At 45.2% G+C, this 7,827-nt stretch overlaps 1 pseudogene; it reads left to right on the forward strand.

Moving 5' to 3' along the window:
• The first annotated feature begins 1,567 nt into the window (after positions 1-1,567).
• The window catches only part of LOC111962823 (zinc finger SWIM domain-containing protein 6-like), a 59,245-nt pseudogene continuing 52,985 nt past the window's right edge, over positions 1,568-7,827 (forward strand).

A 7,827-nucleotide genomic window follows, 5' to 3' on the forward strand; every position in this document is an offset into this window, starting at 1 on the left:
TCAGAGGTTTGCCAACACATCAGTGGCCAGCTCGGAGGATGTTCCCTGTTGCTTCATTTAAATGCTTTCAGGACTTGTCAGATCAGATGAGTTTGTTTTGGCTGAGAATACTCAGATCCTTTGATCAATTATCCTGATTAGGGCAGCAGTAACCCGCATGGTGGTGTTTATGAGGCCCGAGTTGGACCCAAGCACACACACTTTTTTAAATATCCAAAACCACACAAACATGCACGCGCTGTCCCCCTTGTTAAAATTGTTTTTTTTTCTGTATGGCTTTCACTTGGCTGACCCGTGTCACCAACACACAAACAATTCAGTACAACACAACTTTATTTCTCCCCTGGGGACAAAACAGAAGGACACTTCTGGGTTCAACCTGGCTCTCTCCACACTCTATCGAGCTGTGAATCACACTGGGAGATGCCTTGGCATTTCTGCAGGTTAACCATGAGAAATGACCTCTTTTGCACCGTCGATTCCTGCCTGCCTTCAGGGGAGTAGAGAGGCAGGGCAGGGCTGTCCGTTAAGGCCCAGTGACAGCAGCTGGGGGACTTGGTCTGTCTTGTTCCTGTGTAATTACTCATCTCAGTAAGGGGAGAAATGGTAACATGGGGATCTGTCCTTGTGTAACATTGCTGTTGATTGGAATAATACTATTAAAATAACAAAACATTTGAAAATAAACCATAGAGAATAAAATAAGATCTAAGATAGAAGGAGAAAGAGTTGAATTCTCCTGTCCTGATATGCACATTGGTCAATATTCATTGTGAAACATACAGTAAATAACCTACAGATAACCGTAAATAAACCTGAAAAATAGACTTGTCTGAATCTGATGCACCGAATGACATTGCATTGATTGTCCAAAGATTACAACACTCCCTATTTCAGTTGCAATTAGTTACATCACATTTTCTAATCAATTAAGCCTGGCTCCTGGTTGCAGGGTTTTACTGAACACCACAGAGCCTCCCACACCAGATTAGATTAACCCGCTCTGCATCTCCCTCTCACTCTACCCTTCCCTCTTTCCATGCTTCTTTCTCTTTACCTTTACATCTTTCCATGTCCCCCCCTCTCTCTGCACACACTCATTCTCCCTTTCCCTCTTTTTAATTTCTCTCACTTTCCCTCTCTCCCCCTCTTCACCTTTCCCTTTTCTTAATTTCCATACACGGATAACAGGCCAAAAACATGTTCCAGAATCAATTTGTGATATATTGTAGCCTAAGCAAATGGCTAGGACTACTTTACAGGGTAATTATATAGGTGTACCCACTAATAATTAAGCTGTTATAAATCTTGTCAAGGGCCAAGTTCCAGTCTTTTCCCCCCAGACACATGCATTATGGTTAAAGGAGGCGAGAGACCCCATCAGCTGTGCCATGATCCAAATACACAGCTTTTGTTTCCCAACAAGGAACGTCTCCTTCAGGCCTGATAACCACATTCCTTTGGAACTGTAGCCTACGTCACAGAGGGCGTCTCTGTGTTCCAGCACGCCCGCCCCCTCTCCACGAGGCCTGGCCAACTGACAGTTACAATCACCGTCTTCACCCAACGGATTCACCCGCTTTAAACCCCCCCTTCACCTCTGCTTGTCGTGTTTTGCGGCCACGAATGCCTTCTCCGTCCGTCAATCACGAGGGAAATATCCATGGACGCCAACCAATTTCCCTACACCGCCTTTAAATCCTGAACGAAAAACCAATGTTTTCCCGGCCCCTCTCAGCTCCTGTTCGAGCCGTCCGCCTCACAAAGGATTTGCCGACGTTCGGGAATTCCGCGTTTCATTCCTTTTTTTAGAACAGGATAGACCCGCCCCTTTCTTCATTTGTCAACACAAAGAGGATTTGACAACACTGTTAAAGGACCGCCCATCATGCCCAAATAAGGTTCATTTGCCCATACACGGCAAACAATCGATTCGAGTGTAACATTTTCCCTTCCTTATCCCGTTTATATGGTAGGTTCACTTCCGCCGTTGATGTTAAAGCAGTGCTATCATGGCGGAGCGCGTTCAGCAGCCCCCAGCCAAACGGCTCTGCTGTAGACCGGGTTATAATACGAATTGTAGACAGGGACAACGGGTCGGGGGTACGTTATGTGGCGGTTCGGGTACGGCCCAAGGTGGGTCGAGCAAAACCCTGAGTCCGGAGTCTCTGTTGGATATCTCGGCCCGGAAAGTGGCCGAGAAGTGGCCGTTTCAACGGGTAGAGGAGCGCTTTGAACGGATCCCGGAGCCTGTACAGAGAAGGATCGTTTACTGGTCGTTCCCCAGGAGTGAACGGGAGATCTGCATGTATTCTTCGTTCAATACGGGGGGGGAGGAGAGTGGAACTAGCGGGGAAAATAGTGATGAGACGCGGCTGCCTTTCAGACGAGGTATCGCTCTGTTGGAGAGCGGCTGTGTGGACAACGTATTGCAAGTCGGTGAGTGGATGGACCCAAGCGTATGAAAAATAACGTTATTTTATTTATTGAGTTTTCATGGCAAACAACCAGAGTTTGAAATATTTTTCAAAAGCACCAAGAAATGAAAAAGGAAGTGTGTTGAATTAGGTTTCAACAAAGGATTGAATGAGGCGACAAAGGGGGCTTTTACATCGCGGAGACGTTGGCGAGGCTCCTTTTTTACTAAAACCTAAATGTATTCCTCTAACAATAGAAATAGCTATTTTTTGCCTATGCACAGTTGTCTATGTTCTATGCCGATACATTTAGCCCAAATGTCTATGTAGCGTAATACATGTGTTTGCTTATGCATGACGGGATTTTTTGTTGTTGTTGCTTGGGTGAAAAATAACCATTACGGAAGTAAACGGTGGGATTTAATAAATGTGCCCATATACTTGGCTCGCATTCGAACATTTGGTTCATATATGCATTTAGCCAGCCTCAAATAGTATTTTTATATACTTTCAACTGAAAGGGGCGATGCTTTTCTGGGCAGTGTATGCCGAGAAGACGTTCAGGGCTGAGCCTTGTCGACTGTGTTTATTTTCCGAAGTGAAAGGCATGGGGGAGGTTTTCTGGCTAAACCAGCTAGAACATAGCGCTCTCAGCTGAATTGACAGTTCTTTCTACATATATGCCAACCTATTTCATAACTAGAAATATTTTTAGTAAAACAATAACACAGCAGCCTGTCGTGCATTCAAAGCATTTTGTATTTGAGTAGCTGCGAAATAGCAGTATTTCATGTTTTCGTAACACAGCCTTGACTGAGTGTCGTATTTACCCAGTGCGCATATCAAACAGCCGTGAGGCATTCCGAATGAAAGCCTTGGTACTTTGTTCCCATTTTCATGTTCATTTGTCTTTTCAGCTTCCTGTCATCCTCCAAATGGAAGGCAAACAACAAAAGCGTATTTAATTTATTTTCACTGCTTGTTAAAAATAAGATACTTGGGAAAAGGGTGGGAGGAATGGCGATTTAAAGCCACATAGACTATTTTTAAATGGACCTTGATATGCACCAATTTGCAGCTAATTGGGTCAAGTGTGTTTCTTTCACTGTTGTTTTACTAAACGTTCTGACGCCAGGAAATCACTGACACGTAATTGTAATAATCACCAGCAGGCCCTACCTACCAAAACGTAGCCTATATACTCAAATGAACGCATGGCCATGTATTTTACCCCCTGCCTGACGGTGAGCTACCTGCTGGGCTCCCTCTGTATTCCAACTCATATGCCACCTTAGTTAGTTCATTAGGGCTCTTCGTCCCCGCCCTGGGAAAGCGTTCAGCGTTCTAATCCCATTACTCTATGTGGTTAATCTGAATTGTAATGCAATCTGCAAACGTAATTTTCTGCATGGCCATCCATCCCTCCCTGTCCCCTCCTCCCTCTGAACGTGTCGCAGTGGCTTGGCTGGGCTTTGTGCCCTAGCCACAGTGCCAACAGGGCGCCAGGCTGCTGACTATATAACACATACTGTAGGCCCAGGCAGACCTGTGTCTTTGTCTAGTATATATGCTAAATAAAATACAAATCAATAAATAGGCAAAGCACAGCTACAGTATGTACTCTAGTTTCTCTACTCTCTATTGGGGAAGAAATAATAAGGTGTATATATACAATAGAATGCAGTATGACATTTTTTTCATCCAAAACCGTGTTAAGGAATATGATTTTGCCTGTCAATAATGTAATATTGATATGGTTGTTAAGCAGGCAGTTAACCTACACATGTGCTGTGTGTGTGTGTGAGCGTGCACAAGATAGCACATAGTGCTCAATCTGCATGCTAGCAATGGAGAATGACAGCAGAAATTGTGCCAAGAAGTGATAAATAAAAGATGCAATCTTCCCTCGCGGGCTGTAGCTAGGGAAGGGAGAAGAGAGCGAATGAGAGAAGAAAAGACTGGGTCGCTGTGATCAGACCTGGGAGAGAAGATCAGTTACACATCTGTTTGGCACACATCCATATGTACAGTATAGTATACAGTACACAACCTCTCTACACAGGAAACACACACAGTATATGTGTAGGTTAACTGCCTGCTTAACAGCCATATTATTACATTATTGACAGACAGAATCATATTCCTTAACATGGTTTTGGATGAAAAAAGGACATACTGCATTCTATGGTATATATGACTCTGCTAACACCCTGACGGTCACTGTCAGGTGTCCCAGGCAGTATGGTTCATCCCAAGGCCATAGGAGAGGCTCTACCTATCTAGCCTGCTCAGGTCCTGCTGATTGGAAAGCTGCTTATCTGATAGCCAACCCATAGTAAACATGTCATGAACATGATTGCCTAGACGCACGCACACACACACCACACACACCCGACAGGATATGGCTGCCCAGCGCTTCTCTCTCTCAGAGATCTATCACTGCTGTTTGCAGTCTATGAACACCGACACCGACACGTTGCAGTGTGTGTCTGTGTGAATAAATACACGTGTGTCTGTGTGTTCGCTATGCAAGCACGTGCAGGCCAACCAGAGGCCTTTTCCATATAGGCATGTGACACAGTACAGTGATAAGACGGATCTAGAATAGAAAATGAAAGTGGACGGAAAAGAAAGAATATGAAGAGAGAACTATTAGCCTATTGATAACAATGAATTTATACAGGCCTACAAGGTTATTATTGTGCATTATCTTGTCATCCTCCAATAACGGGTTAGAAATATTATAAATGTGTAATACACTGTCTTTCTATTCACAAATACATTATTCATGTCTGTGGTGTATATCATTTATCATACATTTATAACCTCATTATTAGACGTTAATATTCATTATCCCCTTTTATAAATACATTATCCTGGCCTCCTCTCTCAGCATATGTCTCGTCAACATTTATCCAGCTTGTAAAGCAGCTCTTACCGCCCCTCCCACAACACCCCACAGGGTCAAGTTAAACCCCTCCCCCTCTCCTTTACCTCGATTACCCCGTCTTGCTCTCTGTCTCTCGCACTTTCTCTCTCTGTCCGTTTCCATCTGTTCTAGGAGGCCAGGGTTTGTCAACACTGATCCTATTAGCTGTGAGTGTCTGTCTTATTGATGGGAAATATGGCCTCTAGCTCCTCCCCCACTCCTTACTCATCTACCGCTGAGTCAGAACATTTTGGGGGATTTGAGTGAGATGTTATTGTGTGTGTTTGGGGGGGTTGGGAGAGATGATGTCGTCTTCTGGTTATGATTATCACATTCTAGAGAGGTTTAGAGAGAAGTTTTACTCTCTACTTGGTGAAGTCGGTGTGAATTTGTGTCGACAGATTGTAGGCTAGTGGGAAGTGCGTGTACCTGTGTCTCGCTCTCAGTTCTTCATTGATCAGTATCTATAGTGTTGATGGGACAGTTTGGACATTTAACATGACCTGACATTACAGATGAATATGTTGCTAGAGAAAGATACACGCATTACATGACGTCGTGCGTGCGACAACGTTGGCTCTGACGATATGACACAGGGCCAGATAGGTGAACGTTGTGGTTGCAACTTCATCCAGAAATGATTGGCATTAAGACTGTCTGACATAAGATATGCGAGTGATGTAGACCCAGCCTATCATCAGACAGGGAGCTGGGCCTGTTTTTTTTGTTGTTGTGTAAACCCCAGCAGTATTTACACTTTGCTCCGTCAGTGGGCCGAGCTCATTATAACCATGCAGGCCCTACGCACCGCTAGTCATGCATGACAGCATAGCACACTGCCATTTTAAGCCCAGAAATGCCAGAATCCACATATCAGGGCCAAGATCTACAGGCTTGAACCTAACTGCCTGGCTGTTTCTCTGTCCTCTGAAGTGACTTCATTTCTGTCTCCCGCCCTTCTTCTGTACTGATCTGAGAGAGATGAGCCGGTGAAAGGCATGATGGGCCGCCGTGCTGCTTTGACCCGTCAACTCTTTTCAGGTCCGTACAGTTGGAGAGGACGCAAAGGGTGTGTGTGTGTGTGTGAGATAAACGAGTCAGCTGTGCCGCTCCTACTGTCCCTCCCTGCTTCACCAAGCTAAGAATAGTGCGTTTGGCGACTCGTAATAAAACCACTCTGTCTTGTGTGTTTCTGTTAGATACTTCTTTATTTGGAGCTTCTATTCTGTACATCTCACTTATTCAGGCCTACAGCTACTTTCTGTTCACCCCAGGCTAACTTCATCAGAGCATCACTGAGATTACTGAGGTTATCATCACTCATTCAATATTATATTACAGCGCTTCACTGTGAGGAAGACGTGGTTTCATTTAAAAGGAGTGTGTGTGCCGGCTCTACCCTGACTCTACCCCGACTAACCCAGTGCGTTACCCCTCCAGAAGGCCCTGGATAGGCATGCGTGGACATTTCTGACATTTCGTACACAGAAGTGCAGAATTTAATACTTGGCACTTAAATCTGGCATGGGCCTGTTGCTGTAGGGGCACTGGGCTGAGGGGAGGAGAGGACATGCAAGGTATGAAGGGCATACTTAGGGGGAACTCAGTATCAAAGCCGGAGCTGTTATAGCTGGTAGTCCTCTGATGTTTCATAGACATGGGAAAGAGGAAGGCACACTGGTGCGGATATAGATAGACCTAGCCTTCCTCATTCTTCCTTCTCATCCTGACATGTGAGGCTTCAGTGCATCCTGTTGGTCAGTGGTTAGAGCTGGGAGCTGTGGTCTGGTCCTGGCGTGGGGATGGCAGAGTGTCACCCCACAGTGAAATCTCACCTCGCGTCTTCAGACCACAGACTCTCACACAGGGCATCGATGTCCCCCTGCTACATCTAGCTAAAACCAGACTACAGCGCGGTTCACTCGTACTCATTTAGATTGGAGCTCCTACAGCTACCTTCCTTATTCCTCTTGAAAGTACCTCTGACGACTCCTTCTGGACCTAAGACTTGTAGCCTGCCCTAAAGGATGCCTTTTTTGGAATGTATGGTGGTCTGATTTGTGCACAGATCAGCCTTTATCCCATGCGTTTATTTAGAATGCCATTTTGCTACTGGCACACAGAACCCTATGTTCATTGTAGTGTTAGCCAGAAGGCCAATGTTCAGTGTGCCAGAAGGCTAACGTTTTGATCCAGACAAGGATAGTAGTAAAGGAAGACCAGGATGGCAGAACAGGCCTGATATGATCTCTAGCTACCAGACCAGTGTTCAGAGTAATAATGGTAGAACAATGTCACATTGTCTAATAATGACACGTTCATATCCTCCATTGTGTCTCAGTCAGACCAGTGTTGACCTTTCCCTTCCTATCATTATGGCTGCTCCTGTTCACACTCATTAGCAGCTAAGTACCTCAGTTAGAGGTCTGCACACACACACACGCGCTCCCTGACCCCCAACCCAAGTGCTCCCTGACCCCC

This window comes from Salvelinus sp. IW2-2015, linkage group LG4q.1:29 (genome assembly GCF_002910315.2).
Source record: "Salvelinus sp. IW2-2015 linkage group LG4q.1:29, ASM291031v2, whole genome shotgun sequence".
NCBI classification, from domain to species: Eukaryota; Metazoa; Chordata; class Actinopteri; order Salmoniformes; family Salmonidae; genus Salvelinus; species Salvelinus sp. IW2-2015.